Source organism: Schistocerca gregaria, chromosome 4 (genome assembly GCF_023897955.1).
Source record: "Schistocerca gregaria isolate iqSchGreg1 chromosome 4, iqSchGreg1.2, whole genome shotgun sequence".
NCBI lineage: Eukaryota > Metazoa > Arthropoda > Insecta > Orthoptera > Acrididae > Schistocerca > Schistocerca gregaria.
Genome location: NC_064923.1, coordinates 14024484 through 14047527, shown reverse-complemented (window position 1 = coordinate 14047527; position 23044 = coordinate 14024484). Strand labels below are relative to the sequence as shown.

The 23044-nt window shown below is 44.7% G+C and overlaps 4 non-coding genes across 4 annotated transcripts; all 4 read right to left on the bottom strand.

Annotated features, from left to right (window-relative positions):
• Positions 1 to 5409: 5409 nt before the first annotated feature.
• On the bottom strand, positions 5410 to 5481 carry Trnat-agu (transfer RNA threonine (anticodon AGU)). The gene has a single exon. It is a non-coding gene; the product is annotated as a tRNA-Thr (tRNA).
• Positions 5482 to 13226: 7745 nt separating this feature from the next.
• Trnat-agu (transfer RNA threonine (anticodon AGU)) lies at positions 13227 to 13298 on the bottom strand. The gene has a single exon. It is a non-coding gene; the product is annotated as a tRNA-Thr (tRNA).
• A 1477-nt stretch (positions 13299 to 14775) lies between these two features.
• On the bottom strand, positions 14776 to 14847 carry Trnat-agu (transfer RNA threonine (anticodon AGU)). Its single transcript has one exon. It is a non-coding gene; the product is annotated as a tRNA-Thr (tRNA).
• A 1447-nt stretch (positions 14848 to 16294) lies between these two features.
• Positions 16295 to 16366, bottom strand: Trnat-agu (transfer RNA threonine (anticodon AGU)). Its single transcript has one exon. It is a non-coding gene; the product is annotated as a tRNA-Thr (tRNA).
• Positions 16367 to 23044: the final 6678 nt, after the last annotated feature.

The following is a 23044-nucleotide window of genomic DNA, read 5'->3' as shown; positions in this document are numbered from 1 at the left end:
GTGTCGATCAATTTACATTTGAGACATAGGTTCGTGTCGCTAACGCCGATTGCATGTAACCTTTCATTGGTGCTTACGGTCTCATTCACTGTTTTATACCACGCTGACTTGACGTCCGATGGTAGACCACGCATATTAATATTTTTCCATATGGCGTCCCAATCAGTGTGTGGGTATTTACTTTCCAATTTGTTTCTCCCCTCCATTTTCTTTCGATGGCACAGAATATCGCGGGCCGTGATCCGTCGTGAGTTGATGATGACACCGCCGAGATAGCTGAATTCCACAAAATATACACGAACGTACTGGAGCCGGTTATTTATGTTTTGCACATTCACCGGCGCCTGTAAACTGGCAGGCCTGACAACTTCAAATAATTTAGTTGTAATGCTATCAGCGTGGTCGCTAAGGATAGTGGCGGTCCTTTTTATAAAAAGCGCAGACGCCTTATTTCTGATGTCAACTAACCCCAAACCTCCATTCCTGGGATCTAAGGTCGCAGTTTTTGCGTCGACTCTGAATATATCCCCTCTCCAAAGATAGCTGGCAATGGTAGACATTATCTTTTTTCCAATCATTTTCGGTAGTGGGAAGATCTGTGCTATAAAGTAACTCCTGGAGAGAATGCAGTGGTTAATGAAAATCACCCTCTGAACTTGGTTCATGTTACGGTGGAGGTTTTCTCTTGTTGTTCCAAGAAGTTGTCCCGACGTATTTCTCCAATTGATAGCTGCCATCTTTAACGGACAAGGTGTCAGTGTTATTCCTAGTGCTTTGCATTGGGTGACCATTGTGGCCCAGGCTAAGGTGGTATGTTGAAAACCCCGCAGGTTTAGGAGTTTGCTTTTGTTTGCGTTGACACCTGCTCCGGAGACTCTACAGTACTTTTTAATTAGCGTTTCCAATTTCAAAATGTCGTCGGGATTTCGCAGGACGACTCCGACATCATCGGCATAGGCGTTTATGACTGTTCGGTGACCAGATAATGTGATGCCAGTTAGAGTGGCATGAACACTGCGGAGGAAAGGTTCTAATGAAAGCACGAATAGGAACATGGAGAGGGGGCTTCCTTGAGGAACGCCGCGCCTGATCTGAATCTGCTTTGTCCTCTGGCAGTTAACTGATATACAAGCGCTGATGCCTGTTGCAACATTTCTGATCACACTTACGACTCGCTCATTAAAACCTATTTTGTTCAGTGTGGCACTAAGGAATCTATGATCCACACGATCAAATGCTTTCTGGAAGTCAATAAACATGATAGCACATTTTATGGTGGTCACAGCAGTGATTGCAATTATATCTCTATATTCAGCTATGCTTTTGAAAATGCTCTTGGTAGGCACACAGGACTGGTATGGACTTACTATCTTTTTGGCCAACTGTGAGAGTCTGTTGTTTAAAATTCTGCCGATGATTTTATAATCGGAGTTTAACAGGGAGATAGGACGAAAGTTGTTGAGGTTTCTTTTTGCAGCATTTTTTGGGATTAGTACTATTGTGCTCTCTTTAAAAACAGCAGGTAAATGCTTTCCCTGAAGCACCTCGTTCGTCATTCGGGTAAACATGTCACCAATCAGTGGCCAGTATCGTTTATAAAATTCAACAGGCAAACCATCCGGTCCCGGCGATTTCCTCAGAGGAGATTTACAGATGATTCTGTGGATATCTTCGTTAGTACACTCAACGAGAAGGTCTTCGTTTTCCTCGTCCGAGACCTGTGGAGCTATGGAACTAAGGAACTCATCGAAGGACTCTTCACATACCGGGTTGGCAGTGTATAGGTCTTCGTAATATTTGTGCACTGCATTGACGATGTCTCTCTGAGTCATGAGTGTCTCGCCAGTTTCAGACTGAAGTCCATCAATGAAGGTGCGTCTCCTGTTTCTTTCGTGCTTCAGTAGATGGTACAAGGAAGCATGTTCATCCTCCACGACTGTCTTAGCCTTGGATTTTAATTTCAGACCCTCCATCTGCTGTCTTTTAAGACTGAGCAATTTGGCCTTAGTTTGCTTGATATCTGCCAGACGGACATTGGAAGTGTTTGCCTGCTCATATAAATTTCGCAGCATGGTATAATAAAATTCTATGGAATTTTTCAAGTCTTTCGATCGTTGTACACTATACTGGATGAGAACTTTTCTCAGTTTAGGCTTTGCCCTGTTGCACCACCAGTCTAGTACTGAGACGTGTCTATCTGCAGAGCGGAGGCACAATGCCCACGCTTCTGTCAAACTTTCTTCTAATCCGTCGTCCTGCATCAGTGACGTATTAAGGTGCCATGAACTTCTAAAACGGCGAGTGGGTTGCGCAGTAAGGTTGATGGAAGCTAGCACGGAGCTATGATCAGAAAAGTAAACTGGAATCGTCTCTGCTTTAATGAAGGAGCTAACTAGACTTTGCGATATGTAGAGTCTGTCGATCCTGCTACGTGAGTGAGGACCTAGGAATGTAAATGCCACAAATGTGGGATACATTATTTCCCAAGCATCTTTAAGCTGTAAAACAGTGACGAAACGCTTCAGTTCATTGCAGTTATTAAAATTCGGAACCTGGTCTTTCTTATTTATCACACAATTAAAATCACCGCCTATTATAAGATCTTTTGGGTTTTTCCGTAATAAATAAATGATTTCTTCTTTATAGAACTGTGCTCTTTCCATTCTATTGGATGTGCCAGAAGGGGCATACAGATTGATAAGGGTAGAACCAAAGACTTTTATACCTATCGCTCTGCCGGAGTCCAACCTCTCGATATCCGAGACAGGAATCCCCTCCCTGACTAAAATTGCTGTACCGACGTTGGTGTCAAGTGAGACATTTAAAATCGCCAAATATCCAGGCACTGTAAGATTAGTCAGCACTACTTCCTGTAGGAAAGCAATGTCCGTCCCTGACTCATATAAATAATCCTTGAGCGCTGTAACTTTAGTCACGGATGTAATCCTGTTAATATTGATAGTCGTAATTGTATATGCCTGGGACATTTAGTTTGCATAAAAAGTAAATAAGTGATTAAAAAGATAACAAAATATTAATAAAAAAAAGAGATGTGCAGCTTCTAGAAGGGAGAAACGACTCTGCTTAAACAAACATCTAAAAGAATAGTCAGTATTTGAAGCTCGGTAAACACTTCATCTGGTTCCTCTGAAAGATGACTAAGACAGTAGTACAATTAGAAATGAAACTGGTTCAACAAAATCCTTTTTTTTTTTTTTCATCGTACAGCCTCATTTTGGTGCAGGATTCCGAACATCTCGGGTTTTAGTTTTACCGAGGGGCTTTGCATCACTAATGTCACTTGAAGGTACCTCCTTAGGTCTTTCCGTGATGATTTCATACAAGACGTTCTTGGCCGTCGCTTCCTCTTGTGCTGGTTGTTGTTTGCTTTGGTTACGGGAAGCTTTGAGATTAGGTTGCGGTTTGAGTCGGCGTCTTCGGACATCTTGGTTCAACGCGCCGTCATTCGGATTGTCTATCTTTACCACCGTTGTGACCGAAGCTGCCTCAACAGCGTCCTTTTTACGAGTGCCATTTCCTTGTTCTTCCGTCACTAGCTCCAGAGCACTGACTGAGTCGGCGGTTTGTGGGTCTGTAAGTTCTTGAGTTGGGTTCCGCTCCGTCACCTCTTGTGCTTCGGAGTGCGCCTCTCCCGTCTCCGCGACAATCGTTACTGCGTCCCCTCCGTGGACCGTTTGTACCTGTTCAGCCGCCGACAGCGGCCGGGTTGCCTCAGCGGCTGTCGTCACGTCAATACATGTACTGTTTGTTTCCTCGAGCACATCCGCATTACACTGCTTCTGCTTGCGGGTGGAAGGCGAATTACGGGCGGACTCGCTGTCCGAGCCGTCATCGGTCGTTTCCAACGGTCGCTTCTTATTCTGGAGATCGCAATCGGGAACAGAAGGGTGTGATGTAATGACGCTCAGGGGAGGGAACTCCGTAGTAGTTATGGCGGGCACTGCAGAAGTACATGCACCACTGTCGTTAACCGAAAGAAGGGAAGTGCTATTTGGTAAGACATCGCTGAGGGTCAGTTTTTGACGCTGTGTTAGATTGTTCCGAAGAACAAAGACACGGCGCGGACAATCTTGTCGGAAATGACCTGTCTCATTGCAAATATTGCACGTGCGCTCCTGACCAGAATACACAACATGTGCTTTATGGCCTGCAACGGATATATGGGACGGAATGTTGGCTTTCACCTCCATTTCAACGGATCTAATGCCATTAAAACACTGTATCTTGTATAGCTTCGACCATCTTTCGTTATAGATAGATTTAACTTCGCCATATTTAGATAGAGCGTCCTTGATCAACTGATTATCAATTTCAATTGGAACATTCAAAATCCTGACATTGGTGTACATGATATCAGCTTTTCGTACAGAGACATTACTTTTTGAACCGTCTCGATGAACAAATTCGACGGAATTACCCCATTTTGCAAGCAACTTATCGACTGTCACTGAGTTCAGAAATTTAACAAAAACACAGTATTTTTCAGCATCTAATTGCGTGGTATGAACAGAGTCAGAATTTATACCGATTACCTCAGTCAGCCAATCGTGGATTTCCAGCGCAGTGGGTTGGACCGGCCGTGTTTCTTTCTCGAACGAGAAGACTAAAGTATTCTTCCTGACGGTGTCAGACATGGTCGTCGGTTCCGACGAAATTCCGGCAACCACCGAAATTGCGGCGAAGCACGAGACGTGGAACGGACGAAAGCACTATAAAAACACTTATCAGAGACACCACTCAAAAAATAACAGCGAAAATGTACAGCTAACTTCACGTAAACACCAAACACCGGCGATAGCGCTAACGTACGCGGAGTAAACAACAAGCACGTCCGACCGCGGCGACGGCTAAAGCCAGAAAACGCCATTAGGCCACACGGTCACTGACAAACAAGTGGAACTTATATACGACTCATCTCAAAACGCTCACACCACTGAGGAGTTGTGTTTTCGTTCTACACAGACGCTGCCCCTTGCTCTTTCCCACCCATTTGATACATTCAACCTGCTACGAGACCTACCAAATATAGACTGGGAAACTAAACCACACACTTTGTGCATTCGGAAATGTAAGGCAGGGCGTCCCTCGCCGCATTTGCTACGATGTCCATTTGCTACTTCTGCAGAAGTGGCGGCGACGACGACGACGACGACGACGACGACAACCGCGGAAGGCTCTGAGATATGTGAGAAATACATCTATAAAATATATTTCAGACTGTCCCATCCCACCTTATGCTGTACCGCTTTGGCAAATGCTTTATCTGCGCCATTCGCCTTAATCACATCTGAGAGTAATTCTTAATAAAACGCCTCTCGCTAATTGTTAGTCATCCCAGATACTGTTTGCTATAAGGCCACGACGCGCAACTGATATCCAAAATTCGTCTGCCTCCTGTGAGGATCGAACTCACGACCCCTGGTTTACTAGACCAGTGCTCTGCCACTGAGCTAAAGAGGCGCGGCCTAGCGGTACTTTTGCGTACTTCATCCTTACGGTCGTCTGGATCATCAGACTTCAGCTGACAACACTTCATATTACCGTCTAATATTTGCAGCTATGGCGACCCATTACTGCTTGGCTACACATCTGACACGTAAACGAAGTGCTCTCCAAATAACACCACTTGCATTTCAGAACATGTCTTTCACACATGTCTACAAAATCACCTTCACCTTCAAATACAGTTTCGTAGCGACTGACGGAGACGTAGGCAAAGTTTAAAGTTGCTATTTCCATTACATCACGTTAATCAGAATAACGGTAAGTTACATCTGCAGAGGAACAAAATTCCGTTCCTCCCCACGTGGGGCTCGAACACACGACCCTGGGATTAAGAGCCTTATGTTCTACCGACTGAGCTAGCCGCGCTGCCTCGGTGAGTATATGCCGGTTAGCACGTCACACAGTACTCGTTTGGGTTGATTGGTCCCATACAGAACCTCCCCATGTTGCCTAATGTTTTCCTAACGTCACACTCGTCACGTAGTTCACTTTTATTTCATAATCATTTCTGAGAGGTAACAGAATTGCATGACAACCTGCAGAGCTAGTTTCGTCAAAATTAACACACATACTTGATGTGACTCATAAGCCGAACGAGTTACTTTCCGACGTTATTTTAGATGTGCAAGTGCCAGTCAAAAACACGCGGCGACGGCAATATGCAAACCAATTCGCTAGTTAACACCGGTCTTGTTGTGCGTGTTTTAAGCTGAAGAGCATCTCCAAGCAGAAAATGGTCAACAGCAACATTCACACGGTTTCGTACTGCTCAAGTGCTACACTAAAACGGTATGTTTCTTTTTCAGATCTGGAAAAACACGACCGAGAGAGGAATCAAACACGCAATCTTCGGATACGAAGTCCGACGCCTTATCCTTTTTTTTTTTTTTTTTTTTTTTTTTTTTTTTTTTTTTTTTTTTTTTTTTTTTGTTGCTGGGAGTGTCCACATTGCCGTTCTCCAAATCTCTCGACTGTTTCGCCCTTACGATCGGCGACGACCGTCAGGCCACCAAAAGTTTGCGGTCTGCAATTTCTTGTCCTAGTGCACAGCTTGTGGGATAACGTGGCTCGACTGCGAAATGCGCCTTTCGGCTCCACTCTCTGGCTACAGTTTGCTGTTGTTCACAGTTTTTTTTTTTTTTATATAAGCAGCATGAGGCAGGCGGAGGCAAAGCGGGCAGGGGTCAAATTCTCGAGGCCTGGCCGCGATGTCTCCACCCAGTCCTGTTGCTGAGGCATGTCTTTATCATAGTTTTCAATAAGAAATTTTACATCTTGTGTATACGTAGATATATGCTGTTTTGCCTTCGAAATCCTGAACCAAAAGATGCTTCATTTGAAACAAAAAATTTATGTCATGCCGAGGCAATAGAGATTGAAGGTTATAGCTTTAGTGCTTTTTTTTTTTTTTTTTTTTTTTTTTTCTCTCATCCACTGCTTCTCGGCAACCTAGCATACTTCTTTGTAATATATAATAAAGTTGTAGGAAGTAGTGGACCCTGAACCTGTATATTATTTTTTTTAATTTCTGTTTAGTTTTTTTATTGTTATTATTATTATTTTTGTTTGTTTGTTATTTTTTTATTGTAAAAGAAAAATCTTCATGGAATGTGAAGAAGGAATTTTATGTTAAGGCACTAATTCCATAGCCTCCTTTCCTTCTTGAGATTAATAATAATAATAAAAAAAGTATGTTCCCTTCCATGGAAACAAATGAGACTTCCTTCTCAGTCATAAAATGAATGTATAAGAAAACAATTTATCTTTAACCCTGCGATACTGGCTTTCGGCTTCGGCTTCTTCTGTGCAATAAACAAAATAGCCTTCTTTGCCAGCAGAGGATAAGTGATTGTAATATGAAACTGTAAAATTGTACTTCTCCCCAATTGTTTTTGTTTAAGCGTCGTTTCGCTTAAATAAACGATTTTTGTTTATCTCGTTGGCTTGTCAACCAATGCCCAGTCGCTCGAATACAATTTTAAGCATATTGCCGTAGTTTTTCTTGTGGTCTTTATATTTCAGGGCGTTATAAAAAGCACACTTCAAGTACATGTAAAAATCAGTGGAATTGTCATTTCCCAGGTGATTAATTACGTAATTCACATAGTGTCCCATTAACCAATGGACCGAGTTGTTTTTTGCTGCTGGAAAATAGCAAGTCTGAGGCCTGAGGAATGTAACAGGGGGAAAATTTTCCACCGAAGATCTCGTAAGAAAAGCCAGTTGTTCCCTAATCCAATTACAGAGTTGTAGATTGCCACCGCACGTGAATCTGTGCACTAACGTGTCGATCAATTTACATTTGAGACATAGGTTCGTGTCGCTAACGCCGATTGCATGTAACCTTTCATTGGTGCTTACGGTCTCATTCACTGTTTTATACCACGCTGACTTGACGTCCGATGGTAGACCACGCATATTAATATTTTTCCATATGGCGTCCCAATCAGTGTGTGGGTATTTACTTTCCAATTTGTTTCTCCCCTCCATTTTCTTTCGATGGCACAGAATATCGCGGGCCGTGATCCGTCGTGAGTTGATGATGACACCGCCGAGATAGCTGAATTCCACAAAATATACACGAACGTACTGGAGCCGGTTATTTATGTTTTGCACATTCACCGGCGCCTGTAAACTGGCAGGCCTGACAACTTCAAATAATTTAGTTGTAATGCTATCAGCGTGGTCGCTAAGGATAGTGGCGGTCCTTTTTATAAAAAGCGCAGACGCCTTATTTCTGATGTCAACTAACCCCAAACCTCCATTCCTGGGATCTAAGGTCGCAGTTTTTGCGTCGACTCTGAATATATCCCCTCTCCAAAGATAGCTGGCAATGGTAGACATTATCTTTTTTCCAATCATTTTCGGTAGTGGGAAGATCTGTGCTATAAAGTAACTCCTGGAGAGAATGCAGTGGTTAATGAAAATCACCCTCTGAACTTGGTTCATGTTACGGTGGAGGTTTTCTCTTGTTGTTCCAAGAAGTTGTCCCGACGTATTTCTCCAATTGATAGCTGCCATCTTTAACGGACAAGGTGTCAGTGTTATTCCTAGTGCTTTGCATTGGGTGACCATTGTGGCCCAGGCTAAGGTGGTATGTTGAAAACCCCGCAGGTTTAGGAGTTTGCTTTTGTTTGCGTTGACACCTGCTCCGGAGACTCTACAGTACTTTTTAATTAGCGTTTCCAATTTCAAAATGTCGTCGGGATTTCGCAGGACGACTCCGACATCATCGGCATAGGCGTTTATGACTGTTCGGTGACCAGATAATGTGATGCCAGTTAGAGTGGCATGAACACTGCGGAGGAAAGGTTCTAATGAAAGCACGAATAGGAACATGGAGAGGGGGCTTCCTTGAGGAACGCCGCGCCTGATCTGAATCTGCTTTGTCCTCTGGCAGTTAACTGATATACAAGCGCTGATGCCTGTTGCAACATTTCTGATCACACTTACGACTCGCTCATTAAAACCTATTTTGTTCAGTGTGGCACTAAGGAATCTATGATCCACACGATCAAATGCTTTCTGGAAGTCAATAAACATGATAGCACATTTTATGGTGGTCACAGCAGTGATTGCAATTATATCTCTATATTCAGCTATGCTTTTGAAAATGCTCTTGGTAGGCACACAGGACTGGTATGGACTTACTATCTTTTTGGCCAACTGTGAGAGTCTGTTGTTTAAAATTCTGCCGATGATTTTATAATCGGAGTTTAACAGGGAGATAGGACGAAAGATGTTGAGGTTTCTTTTTGCAGCATTTTTTGGGATTAGTACTATTGTGCTCTCTTTAAAAACAGCAGGTAAATGCTTTCCCTGAAGCACCTCGTTCGTCATTCGGGTAAACATGTCACCAATCAGTGGCCAGTATCGTTTATAAAATTCAACAGGCAAACCATCCGGTCCCGGCGATTTCCTCAGAGGAGATTTACAGATGATTCTGTGGATATCTTCGTTAGTACACTCAACGAGAAGGTCTTCGTTTTCCTCGTCCGAGACCTGTGGAGCTATGGAACTAAGGAACTCATCGAAGGACTCTTCACATACCGGGTTGGCAGTGTATAGGTCTTCGTAATATTTGTGCACTGCATTGACGATGTCTCTCTGAGTCATGAGTGTCTCGCCAGTTTCAGACTGAAGTCCATCAATGAAGGTGCGTCTCCTGTTTCTTTCGTGCTTCAGTAGATGGTACAAGGAAGCATGTTCATCCTCCACGACTGTCTTAGCCTTGGATTTTAATTTCAGACCCTCCATCTGCTGTCTTTTAAGACTGAGCAATTTGGCCTTAGTTTGCTTGATATCTGCCAGACGGACGTTGGAAGTGTTTGCCTGCTCATATAAATTTCGCAGCACGGTATAATAAAATTCTATGGAATTTTTCAAGTCTTTCGATCGTTGTACAGTATACTGGATGAGAACTTTTCTCAGTTTAGGCTTTGCCCTGTTGCACCACCAGTCTAGTACTGAGACGTGTCTATCTGCAGAGCGGAGGCACAATGCCCACGCTTCTGTCAAACTTTCTTCTAATCCGTCGTCCTGCATCAGTGACGTATTAAGGTGCCATGAACTTCTAAAACGGCGAGTGGGTTGCGCAGTAAGGTTGATGGAAGCTAGCACGGAGCTATGATCAGAAAAGTAAACTGGAATCGTCTCTGCTTTAATGAAGGAGCTAACTAGACTTTGCGATATGTAGAGTCTGTCGATCCTGCTACGTGAGTGAGGACCTAGGAATGTAAATGCCACAAATGTGGGATACATTATTTCCCAAGCATCTTTAAGCTGTAAAACAGTGACGAAACGCTTCAGTTCATTGCAGTTATTAAAATTCGGAACCTGGTCTTTCTTATTTATCACACAATTAAAATCACCGCCTATTATAAGATCTTTTGGGTTTTTCCGTAATAAATAAATGATTTCTTCTTTATAGAACTGTGCTCTTTCCATTCTATTGGATGTGCCAGAAGGGGCATACAGATTGATAAGGGTAGAACCAAAGACTTTTATACCTATCGCTCTGCCGGAGTCCAACCTCTCGATATCCGAGACAGGAATCCCCTCCCTGACTAAAATTGCTGTACCGACGTTGGTGTCAAGTGAGACATTTAAAATCGCCAAATATCCAGGCACTGTAAGATTAGTCAGCACTACTTCCTGTAGGAAAGCAATGTCCGTCCCTGACTCATATAAATAATCCTTGAGCGCTGTAACTTTAGTCACGGATGTAATCCTGTTAATATTGATAGTCGTAATTGTATATGCCTGGGACATTTAGTTTGCATAAAAAGTAAATAAGTGATTAAAAAGATAACAAAATATTAATAAAAAAAAGAGATGTGCAGCTTCTAGAAGGGAGAAACGACTCTGCTTAAACAAACATCTAAAAGAATAGTCAGTATTTGAAGCTCGGTAAACACTTCATCTGGTTCCTCTGAAAGATGACTAAGACAGTAGTACAATTAGAAATGAAACTGGTTCAACAAAATCCTTTTTTTTTTTTCATCGTACAGCCTCATTTTGGTGCAGGATTCCGAACATCTCGGGTTTTAGTTTTACCGAGGGGCTTTGCATCACTAATGTCACTTGAAGGTACCTCCTTAGGTCTTTCCGTGATGATTTCATACAAGACGTTCTTGGCCGTCGCTTCCTCTTGTGCTGGTTGTTGTTTGCTTTGGTTACGGGAAGCTTTGAGATTAGGTTGCGGTTTGAGTCGGCGTCTTCGGACATCTTGGTTCAACGCGCCGTCATTCGGATTGTCTATCTTTACCACCGTTGTGACCGAAGCTGCCTCAACAGCGTCCTTTTTACGAGTGCCATTTCCTTGTTCTTCCGTCACTAGCTCCAGAGCACTGACTGAGTCGGCGGTTTGTGGGTCTGTAAGTTCTTGAGTTGGGTTCCGCTCCGTCACCTCTTGTGCTTCGGAGTGCGCCTCTCCCGTCTCCGCGACAATCGTTACTGCGTCCCCTCCGTGGACCGTTTGTACCTGTTCAGCCGCCGACAGCGGCCGGGTTGCCTCAGCGGCTGTCGTCACGTCAATACATGTACTGTTTGTTTCCTCGAGCACATCCGCATTACACTGCTTCTGCTTGCGGGTGGAAGGCGAATTACGGGCGGACTCGCTGTCCGAGCCGTCATCGGTCGTTTCCAACGGTCGCTTCTTATTCTGGAGATCGCAATCGGGAACAGAAGGGTGTGATGTAATGACGCTCAGGGGAGGGAACTCCGTAGTAGTTATGGCGGGCACTGCAGAAGTACATGCACCACTGTCGTTAACCGAAAGAAGGGAAGTGCTATTTGGTAAGACATCGCTGAGGGTCAGTTTTTGACGCTGTGTTAGATTGTTCCGAAGAACAAAGACACGGCGCGGACAATCTTGTCGGAAATGACCTGTCTCATTGCAAATATTGCACGTGCGCTCCTGACCAGAATACACAACATGTGCTTTATGGCCTGCAACGGATATATGGGACGGAATGTTGGCTTTCACCTCCATTTCAACGGATCTAATGCCATTAAAACACTGTATCTTGTATAGCTTCGACCATCTTTCGTTATAGATAGATTTAACTTCGCCATATTTAGATAGAGCGTCCTTGATCAACTGATTATCAATTTCAATTGGAACATTCAAAATCCTGACATTGGTGTACATGATATCAGCTTTTCGTACAGAGACATTACTTTTTGAACCGTCTCGATGAACAAATTCGACGGAATTACCCCATTTTGCAAGCAACTTATCGACTGTCACTGAGTTCAGAAATTTAACAAAAACACAGTATTTTTCAGCATCTAATTGCGTGGTATGAACAGAGTCAGAATTTATACCGATTACCTCAGTCAGCCAATCGTGGATTTCCAGCGCAGTGGGTTGGACCGGCCGTGTTTCTTTCTCGAACGAGAAGACTAAAGTATTCTTCCTGACGGTGTCAGACATGGTCGTCGGTTCCGACGAAATTCCGGCAACCACCGAAATTGCGGCGAAGCACGAGACGTGGAACGGACGAAAGCACTATAAAAACACTTATCAGAGACACCACTCAAAAAATAACAGCGAAAATGTACAGCTAACTTCACGTAAACACCAAACACCGGCGATAGCGCTAACGTACGCGGAGTAAACAACAAGCACGTCCGACCGCGGCGACGGCTAAAGCCAGAAAACGCCATTAGGCCACACGGTCACTGACAAACAAGTGGAACTTATATACGACTCATCTCAAAACGCTCACACCACTGAGGAGTTGTGTTTTCGTTCTACACAGACGCTGCCCCTTGCTCTTTCCCACCCATTTTATACATTCAACCTGCTACGAGACCTACCAAATATAGACTGGGAAACTAAACCACACACTTTGTGCATTCGGAAATGTAAGGCAGGGCGTCCCTCGCCGCATTTGCTACGATGTCCATTTGCTACTTCTGCAGAAGTGGCGGCGACGACGACGACGACGACGACGACGACGACGACGACAACCGCGGAAGGCTCTGAGATATGTGAGAAATACATCTATAAAATATATTTCAGACTGTCCCATCCCACCTTATGCTGTACCGCTTTGGCAAATGCTTTATCTGCGCCATTCGCCTTAATCACATCCGAGAGTAATTCTTAATAAAACGCCTCTCGCTAATTGTTAGTCATCCCAGATACTGTTTGCTATAAGGCCACGACGCGCAACTGATATCCAAAATTCGTCTGCCTCCTGTGGGGATCGAACTCACGACCCCTGGTTTACTAGACCAGTGCTCTGCCACTGAGCTAAAGAGGCGCGGCCTAGCGGTACTTTTGCGTACTTCATCCTTACGGTCGTCTGGATCATCAGACTTCAGCTGACAACACTTCATATTACCGTCTAATATTTGCAGCTATGGCGACCCATTACTGCTTGCCTACACATCTGACACGTAAACGAAGTGCTCTCCAAATAACACCACTTGCATTTCAGAACATGTCTTTCACACATGTCTACAAAATCATCTTCACCTTCAAATACAGTTTCGTAGCGACTGATGGAGACGTAGGCAAAGTTTAAAGTTGCTATTTCCATTACATCACGTTAATCAGAAAAACGGTAAGTTACATCTGCAGAGGAACAAAATTCCGTTCCTCCCCACGTGGGGCTCGAACACACGACCCTGGGATTAAGAGCCTTATGTTCTACCGACTGAGCTAGCCGCGCTGCCTCGGTGAGTATATGCCGGTTAGCACGTCACACAGTACTCGTTTGGGTTGATTGGTCCCATACAGAACCTCCCCATGTTGCCTAATGTTTTCCTAACGTCACACTCGTCACGTAGTTCACTTTTATTTCATAATCATTTCTGAGAGGTAACAGAATTGCATGACAACCTGCAGAGCTAGTTTCGTCAAAATTAACACACATACTTGATGTGACTCATAAGCCGAACGAGTTACTTTCCGACGTTATTTTAGATGTGCAAGTGCCAGTCAAAAACACGCGGCGACGGCAATATGCAAACCAATTCGCTAGTTAACACCGGTCTTGTTGTGCGTGTTTTAAGCTGAAGAGCATCTCCAAGCAGAAAATGGTCAACAGCAACATTCACACGGTTTCGTACTGCTCAAGTGCTACACTAAAACGGTATGTTTCTTTTTCAGATCTGGAAAAACACGACCGAGAGAGGAATCAAACACGCAATCTTCGGATACGAAGTCCGACGCCTTATCCATTAGGCCACACGGTCACTGACAAACAAGTGGAACTTATATACGACTCATCTCAAAACGCTCACACCACTGAGGAGTTGTGTTTTCGTTCTACACAGACGCTGCCCCTTGCTCTTTCCCACCCATTTTATACATTCAACCTGCTACGAGACCTACCAAATATAGACTGGGAAACTAAACCACACACTTTGTGCATTCGGAAATGTAAGGCAGGGCGTCCCTCGCCGCATTTGCTACGATGTCCATTTGCTACTTCTGCAGAAGTGGCGGCGGCGGCGACGACGACGACGACGACGACGACGACGACGACGACGACGACGACGACGACGACAACCGCGGAAGGCTCTGAGATATGTGAGAAATACATCTATAAAATATATTTCAGACTGTCCCATCCCACCTTATGCTGTACCGCTTTGGCAAATGCTTTATCTGCGCCATTCGCCTTAATCACATCTGAGAGTAATTCTTAATAAAACGCCTCTCGCTAATTGTTAGTCATCCCAGATACTGTTTGCTATAAGGCCACGACGCGCAACTGATATCCAAAATTCGTCTGCCTCCTGTGAGGATCGAACTCACGACCCCTGGTTTACTAGACCAGTGCTCTGCCACTGAGCTAAAGAGGCGCGGCCTATCGGTACTTTTGCGTACTTCATCCTTACGGTCGTCTGGATCATCAGACTTCAGCTGACAACACTTCATATTACCGTCTAATATTTGCAGCTATGGCGACCCATTACTGCTTGGTTACACATCTGACACGTAAACGAAGTGCTCTCCAAATAACACCACTTGCATTTCAGAACATGTCTTTCACACATGTCTACAAAATCACCTTCACCTTCAAATACAGTTTCGTAGCGACTGACGGAGACGTAGGCAAAGTTTAAAGTTGCTATTTCCATTACATCACGTTAATCAGAAAAACGGTAAGTGACATCTGCAGAGGAACAAAATTCCGTTCCTCCCCACGTGGGGCTCGAACCTACGACCCTCGGATTTAGAGCCTTATGTTCTACCGACTGAGCTAGCCGCGCTGCCTCGGTGAGTATATGCCGGTTAGCACGTCACACAGTACTCGTTTGGGTTGATTGGTCCCATACAGAACCTCCCCATGTTGCCTAATGTTTTCCTAACGTCACACTCGTCACGTAGTTCACTTTTATTTCATAATCATTTCTGAGAGGTAACAGAATTGCATGACAATCTGCAGATCTATTTTCGTCAAAATTAACACACATACTTGACGTGACTCATAAGCCGAACGAGTTACTTTCCGACGTTATTTTAGATGTGCAAGTGCCAGTCAAAAACACGCGGCGACGGCAATATGCAAACCAATTCGCTAGTTAACACCGGTCTTGTTGTGCGTGTTTTAAGCTCAAGAGCATCTCCAAGCAGAAAATGGTCAACAGCAACATACACACGGTTCCGTACTGCTCAAGTGCTACACTAAAACGGTATGTTTCTTTTTCAGATCTGGAAAAACACGACCGAGAGAGGAATCAAACACGCAATCTTCGGATACGAAGTACGACGCCTTATCCATTAGGCCACACGGTCACTGACAAACAAGTGGAACTTATATACGACTCATCTCAAAACGCTCACACCACTGAGGAGTTGTGTTTTCGTTCTACACAGACGCTGCCCCTTGCTCTTTCCCACCCATTTGATACATTCAACCTGCTACGAGACCTACCAAATATAGACTGGGAAACTAAACCACACACTTTGTGCATTCGGAAATGTAAGGCAGGGCGTCCCTCGCCGCATTTGCTACGATGTCCATTTGCTACTTCTGCAGAAGTGGCGGCGGCGACGACGACGACGACGACGACGACGACAACCGCGGAAGGCTCTGAGATATGTGAGAAATACATCTATAAAATATATTTCAGACTGTCCCATCCCACCTTATGCTGTACCGCTTTGGCAAATGCTTTATCTGCGCCATTCGCCTTAATCACATCTGAGAGTAATTCTTAATAAAACGCCTCTCGCTAATTGTTAGTCATCCCAGATACTGTTTGCTATAAGGCCACGACGCGCAACTGATATCCAAAATTCGTCTGCCTCCTGTGAGGATCGAACTCACGACCGCTGGTTTACTAGACCAGTGCTCTGCCACTGAGCTAAAGAGGCGCGGCCTAGCGGTACTTTTGCGTACTTCATCCTTACGGTCGTCTGGATCATCAGACTTCAGCTGACAACACTTCATATTACCGTCTAATATTTGCAGCTATGGCGACCCATTACTGCTTGCCTACACATCTGACACGTAAAGGAAGTGCTCTCCAAATAACACCACTTGCATTTCAGAACATGTCTTTCACACATGTCTACAAAATCACCTTCACCTTCAAATACAGTTTCGTAGCGACTGACGGAGACGTAGGCAAAGTTTAAAGTTGCTATTTCCATTACATCACGTTAATCAGAAAAACGGTAAGTTACATCTGCAGAGGAACAAAATTCCGTTCCTCCCCACGTGGGGCTCGAACCCACGACCCTGGGATTAAGAGCCTTATATTCTACCGACACTTTTTTTTTTTTTTTTTTTTTTTTTTTTTTTTTTTTTTTTTTTTTTTTTTTTGAGGGCCTCCTTCCTCCCCTTCAGCCCCGCCTTGCGCTCGCCATAAATCGCCTTCGTCGGCGTCGGCTTCATCTGCCATGATTTCTGAATTACTTATTCTTCTGAACTATTCCGATTTCCAAACCAAGGATAATTTTTTTATAGAAAATGAAAAAGGAACTCTGGTCCGCTAGAAAAACAGAAGAAAATAAAATAGTCCTTGTCGTAACACTGTTCAGTATACGTCACTGTGACATTTGAAGAAGAAAAGAAAGAAAAACAAAGCAATGTAGAATGAAGAAAAGAAAAAAAATACTTCTTTCATCGAAGAACGACTTCTAAAAAATTCGCATATCGTTTCCTGTAATGTCTCGTCTGTGAAAGTATGTGAAATTGTAATGCCAGGTAAAGACAGAACGCCGCCTCACTCTTGGGTTCTTGCGTCTGTAAATAATGAACATAATGACCCTTCAACCAATTGACAGAGTTCCGTTTGGTGTTCGGGTACGGCACTGAATCCGGATACAGGAAATCTTCAGGTTTAATACAAAGCTGGGAAGTCCTCATAATCGTAGCCAGTTTTCGGCGAATGCATGGCCAAACTGCTTGGACAGTGGTGCACAGAAAACGATGTTCATCAGTATCAGGCAAGTTGCACGTTAGGCACAAAGGTGAGTCAGCCAAATGTAGAGCATGAAGTCGTGAATTGGTACTTATTTTACGGTTCACGACCCTGTACCAAGAGGCTTTCACTGACGTTGGTAAATCACGGCTATGTATGTTTTTCCATATCACTGGCCAGCGATGATTGGGGTATTTGTGTTCGATGTTGTTCCTGTTCTTGGTTGCCAGCAGTTTATTATAAACTAACTTCACCACGGAAAGCTCATTTTCTGGGAGAGTTGACCGTACGTAACTGAACTCAATGAAAAAGCTCTTAAAGTGAGTCAGCGCAGGCGGAATATGTTGAACAGAGACGGGAGGCTGCAGGCAGCCCGGCGCTATTTCGGTTAACAAGTGAGCCGTTAGACTGTTCGGTAACGACCTCCACCGTTTGTAGGTGGTGCATACGTACAAAGCTCGTGACTTGGAACGAACATCTGTTAAATTTAAGCCTCCATCGGTCGTGGAGAGAGTGAGCGTATCGTACTTGACTTTAAAAATGTGTCCACGTGTGACAAAATGGCCTAGAGCGGACATCATACGCTTCGCTGTCTCCTGTGGCATGGGCAGTACTTGTGCAACGTAGTTAATCTTTGAGGTGAGGTAGACATTAGCGAAGGTGACTTTCTGCAGTTCATCAAGGCTTCTTAGGTAGTGGGTCTGCATGCAAGCACGCATACTTGCCAGGAGATTCCTATAGTTCACCGCAATTGTGTGCTGTATGTTGCTCCTGTACTCAATACCAAGGCATTTCATTTTAGAAATTAGTTGCAACTGACCGTGATGGTGCAGCGAGATGCCGCGTCCTATGTTCATAATGCCAGATTTCCTGGCATTCAACTTCGCACCCGCAACAAGTTCGTAGTTTTTGACGATCTGAAGGGCTTCCTCGACTTCACCTTCGTCCATGACCAAAAATCCGACGTCATCCGCATATGCAGTACAAACAATCTTAATGCCGTGGATGGTTAATCCTTGTAGACGCTGTGTCAAGGTGACAAGCAAAGGCTCAATGGCAATGGCAAACAAGGCCATCGACATAGGGCATCCCTGTCGCACTGAATTAGTAATATTAATTGATGCGCTCAGCTGGCCATTCACCATGAGTCGAGTTACTCCTTTACGAAGGAGCTCATGTATAAGATTGATAAAACGTAGTGGAAATCCCATGGCATGCATCGTCCGGATGAGAAACTGATGGTTTACTCTGTCGAATGCCTTTGAAAAGTCAAGGGAAACTAGCGCACACCGTATCTTGCACGCATCTGCAATGGCTATAACGTCCCTGTATTGAGACAAATTTTGGAAGATCGTCCTACCGACACCTACACTGGTCTGGTACTGACCAATGACAGTATTCATCAACATTTTCAATCTATTAGAAATAATACGTGCTAAAATTTTGTAGTCACTGTTCAGTAAAGTAAGCGGCCGAAAATCGTCAACAGAACTGCACATTGGGCGTTTAGGGATTAAAACCACGATGCCTTCCACGAGAGCCTGAGGAACATTAAAATCAGGCCGTAAAATTTCATTAAACATACTCAACAACTTGGGCTTTAATTTGTCGCAGAAAGTAAGATAAAATTCGGCAGTGAGACCGTCGGGTCCCGGCGATTTATTTTTCGGACTTCGTGATAGCGCAGAATCCAATTCGTCTTCATCAATTTCTTGCATGAGAGTTTCGACTTCAGCAGCACCCAAAGTCCTTTGCAAGTTATTGAGTAATTCACCGTGAGTTCCATCGTCGGTATGTGTCGTTGCCAGGAGATCTGCCAAGTGATTGTGAAGTGCGTTCCGTATGTCTTGTTGCCGCGTGAGCGCAACGCCTTCACTCAACTGAAGACGAGTTATTAATCTCCGCCGCCCCCTCTTATTTTCACGAATGACGTGAAACATGGATGTCATTTCGTCGTCTATCACATTCTGGGGCCTGGACCTTATTTGAAAGCCTTCTGCCTGCTGCCGCTGAAGTTTTAATAATTTTGCCTTAATTTTTTTAATCTGCATAAAATTTTCAGGTACAGTCACATCGGACTGGTAAAGCTCCCTGAGACAAGTAAAATAAAACTCAGACGTTTGCCGTTGCCACCAGGATTTGTCCCGAGCGTAGCGTTTAAACATTTTTGATAAAGTTGGTTTGGCATGTGTTATCCACCATTCAGTAACGGAGGCATACTGTGCAACCCGTCGTTCACATGCCTCCCATGTTTCGTTAAAGACACGGTGACAGTCAACATCGTTAAGGAGAGCATTGTTAAGTTTCCAGAAACCTCTGCCGCGAAATGTGCCTTGCTTGACCATGTTAACAGTACAAATATATGCGGCATGATCGGAAAAAATTGTGGGCCAAACTTCGGATTGGAGGACTTGAGTCTTCATACACGCCGATACATAGATTCTGTCTAGCCTGCTTGCAGAGTGGTTCGTGACATGAGTGAACCCAGGTGCCGCTCCGTGCGTATGCTCCCATGTGTCAATGAGGTTCATTTCTTGGACGATACGTTCTAGTTCTCCAGATTTGTTAAAATTAGGCGTCTGGTCTTTTGGACTTAAGACACAATTGAAGTCACCCGCAAAAATTATACGATCGTAGGTTCCCCTAAAAAGTGGGACTATGGCGCTTGTGAAGAACTCAGCCCTAGCACGCCTATTGCTACTGCCGGACGGGGCGTAAACATTGATTATGCGTGTCCGATGGAAAGTGACAGCGATCCCTCTATGATCAGGCAGTTTTTCTGCGTCGGTCGCTACAATCCCTTCTTTTAACAGAATCGCTGTCCCTAAATTCGCACCGCTCCCGGAATTGGAGAGAGTAGTATAACCAGTTATTCGGTCAAGTTCAATCGCAGCGACTTCTTGAAGTAACAGAATATCGATATCCGTTGCGTATACAAAATCTTGTAAATTACGGAGCCGCCAGTACGACTGTATCTTATTGATGTTTAACGTGGCAAGTTTATAGGCTTGGGGCTCGTTCATGGGAGAAGGCACATACTATTAATTAAACAGTCTTAGAAGGATGGCTAACGAAATTGAGGCCAAGCGCGTCAGTCGGAGTTCCTGTAGTTCCCGGTACGGTTGGTGTATGCTGCTCTATGGGGGGTGCCGAAGATTCCGTCTCAATGGTCCGCATGACAGCCGCATCATTGCTCGCATCCAATACTTCCATTTCCTGTGCCCAATTCCCAGTGAGAGTGGCCTCTGACAATAGCGATCCTGCGTTTCCTTGAGCGTGGGTATCCGGCAAAACGACTCTACTCGAGGTATCACTATCTTCCACACGTCGTGGATTCACAGGGGGAGACACTACAGGATCAATGTCCATTCGACCAGACGCAGGGAGACCAACTTCAGAGAGTTCAGAAGTGTTCTGACTCATTTGGCTGCTTATTCGTTTCGCTTTGTCGCGGAGCTGTGGGGCGAGCTGATTGGCTCCTTGATGTGCAAGTCTCCGCTTCTTTTTGGAAGGCTTCCTCTTAGGGTTCGAAGCATCATCAACATCCGAAGTGGACTGTTGACTCTGGGGTTGATCCGCCGGGAACACAGCGTCTGCTTCATCCTCAGTACCAGTGGCATCAACCACTGGGGAGTCATCCGTCGTTACCTCCATCTCTGAGTGTGGTAGCGGCGGTGACGCGTCAGCACTCGGTTCTTTGACGTTATCGGCCAAAACATCATTCAAACGAGGGGCATCTACAGGCGGGGTCGCGGGTGGAAGACCAGAAGCCGCGACAGCGTATGTCAGTGGCAGTGCCGTCGTCACAGGGGGGCTAGCGGCTTCACCGACAGGTATCTGCGTCACGCGTCTTTGTATACATTCAGAGCGCACGTGGCCGGGCGCACCACAGCCGGCACACGTTTTTGGCTGCCCATCATATATGACAATTCCGCGATGTCCACCTACGTAAATATATGAAGGTATGTGCTTCTGTAGATCGATCTTAACCTGCCTGACGCCGTTAAGCACCGGAAATTTGTGGGCTTTGGACCAACGCTCCGCAAAATTGTTAATGACCCTCCCGTAAGGTGTTAATGCAGAATTTATTTGCGCGGCTGATATTTCAAACGGGAGTTCGAAAATACGTGCCGTTCGGATGCCCAGTCCAGCATGCGTAATGCTGACGTCACTGACGGTACCATCGCTATGTTTAAACTTCAGTACACCTCCACTGGACTCCACAATTCTATCACACAGTTCAGAGGACGTTAATTTCACATAAACAACACTAGTCACGATAGAGAAATTTATCCCTACAATGTCATCAAAAGTAATCTTAGCTGTTTCCTCTAACCATGCTTCAACTTCAAACGAATTTGGTTTCGAAAAGTTCCTATCAAAGGTAAACTTCAAGGTATCTTTCCTGTTAGTCGGATTCATAATTCCATATCAGATCCTACAGAACGGAACGAATACTAATAAGCAGACGCTGTAAGCACGCGACTCACCGCCTGACGTAAACACTTCCTGCCGCAGCGCGCTGGCCCTGGAGGTCCGCTCACCACCGCTGCCGCAGGCAGACTGCCCGACTGAGCTAGCCGCGCTGCCTCGGTGAGTATGTGCCGGTTAGCACGTCACACAGTACTCGTTTGGGTTGATTGGTCCCATACAGAACCTCCCCATGTTGCCTAATGTTTTCCTAACGTCACACTCGTCACGTAGTTCACTTTTATTTCATAATCATTTCTGAGAGGTAACAGAATTGCATGACAACCTGCAGAGCTAGTTTCGTCAAAATTAACACACATACTTGATGTGACTCATAAGCCGAACGAGTTACTTTCCGACGTTATTTTAGATGTGCAAGTGCCAGTCAAAAACACGCGGCGACGGCAATATGCAAACCAATTCGCTAGTTAACACCGGTCTTGTTGTGCGTGTTTCAAACTCAAGAGCATCTCCAAGCAGAAAATGGTCAACAGCAACGTTCACACGGTTTCGTACTGCTCAAGTGCTACACTAAAACGGTATGTTTCTTTTTCAGATCTGGAAAAAACACGACCGAGAGAGGAATCAAACACGCAATCTTCGGATACGAAGTACGACGCCTTATCCATTAGGCCACACGGTCACTGACAAACAAGTGGAACTTATATACGACTCATCTCAAAACGCTCACACCACTGAGGAGTTGTGTTTTCGTTCTACACAGACGCTGCCCCTTGCTCTTTCCCACCCATTTGATACATTCAACCTGCTACGAGACCTACCAAATATAGACTGGGAAACTAAACCACACACTTTGTGCATTCGGAAATGTAAGGCAGGGCGTCCCTCGCCGCATTTGCTACGATGTCCATTTGCTACTTCTGCAGAAGTGGCGGCGGCGGCGGCGACGACGACGACGACGACGACGACAACCGCGGAAGGCTCTGAGATATGTGAGAAATACATCTATAAAATGTATTTCAGACTGTCCCATCCCACCTTATGCTGTACCGCTTTGGCAAATGCTTTATCTGCGCCATTCGCCTTAATCACATCTGAGAGTAATTCTTAATAAAACGCCTCTCGCTAATTGTTAGTCATCCCAAATACTGTTTGCTATAAGGCCACGACGCGCAACTGATATCCAAAATTCGTC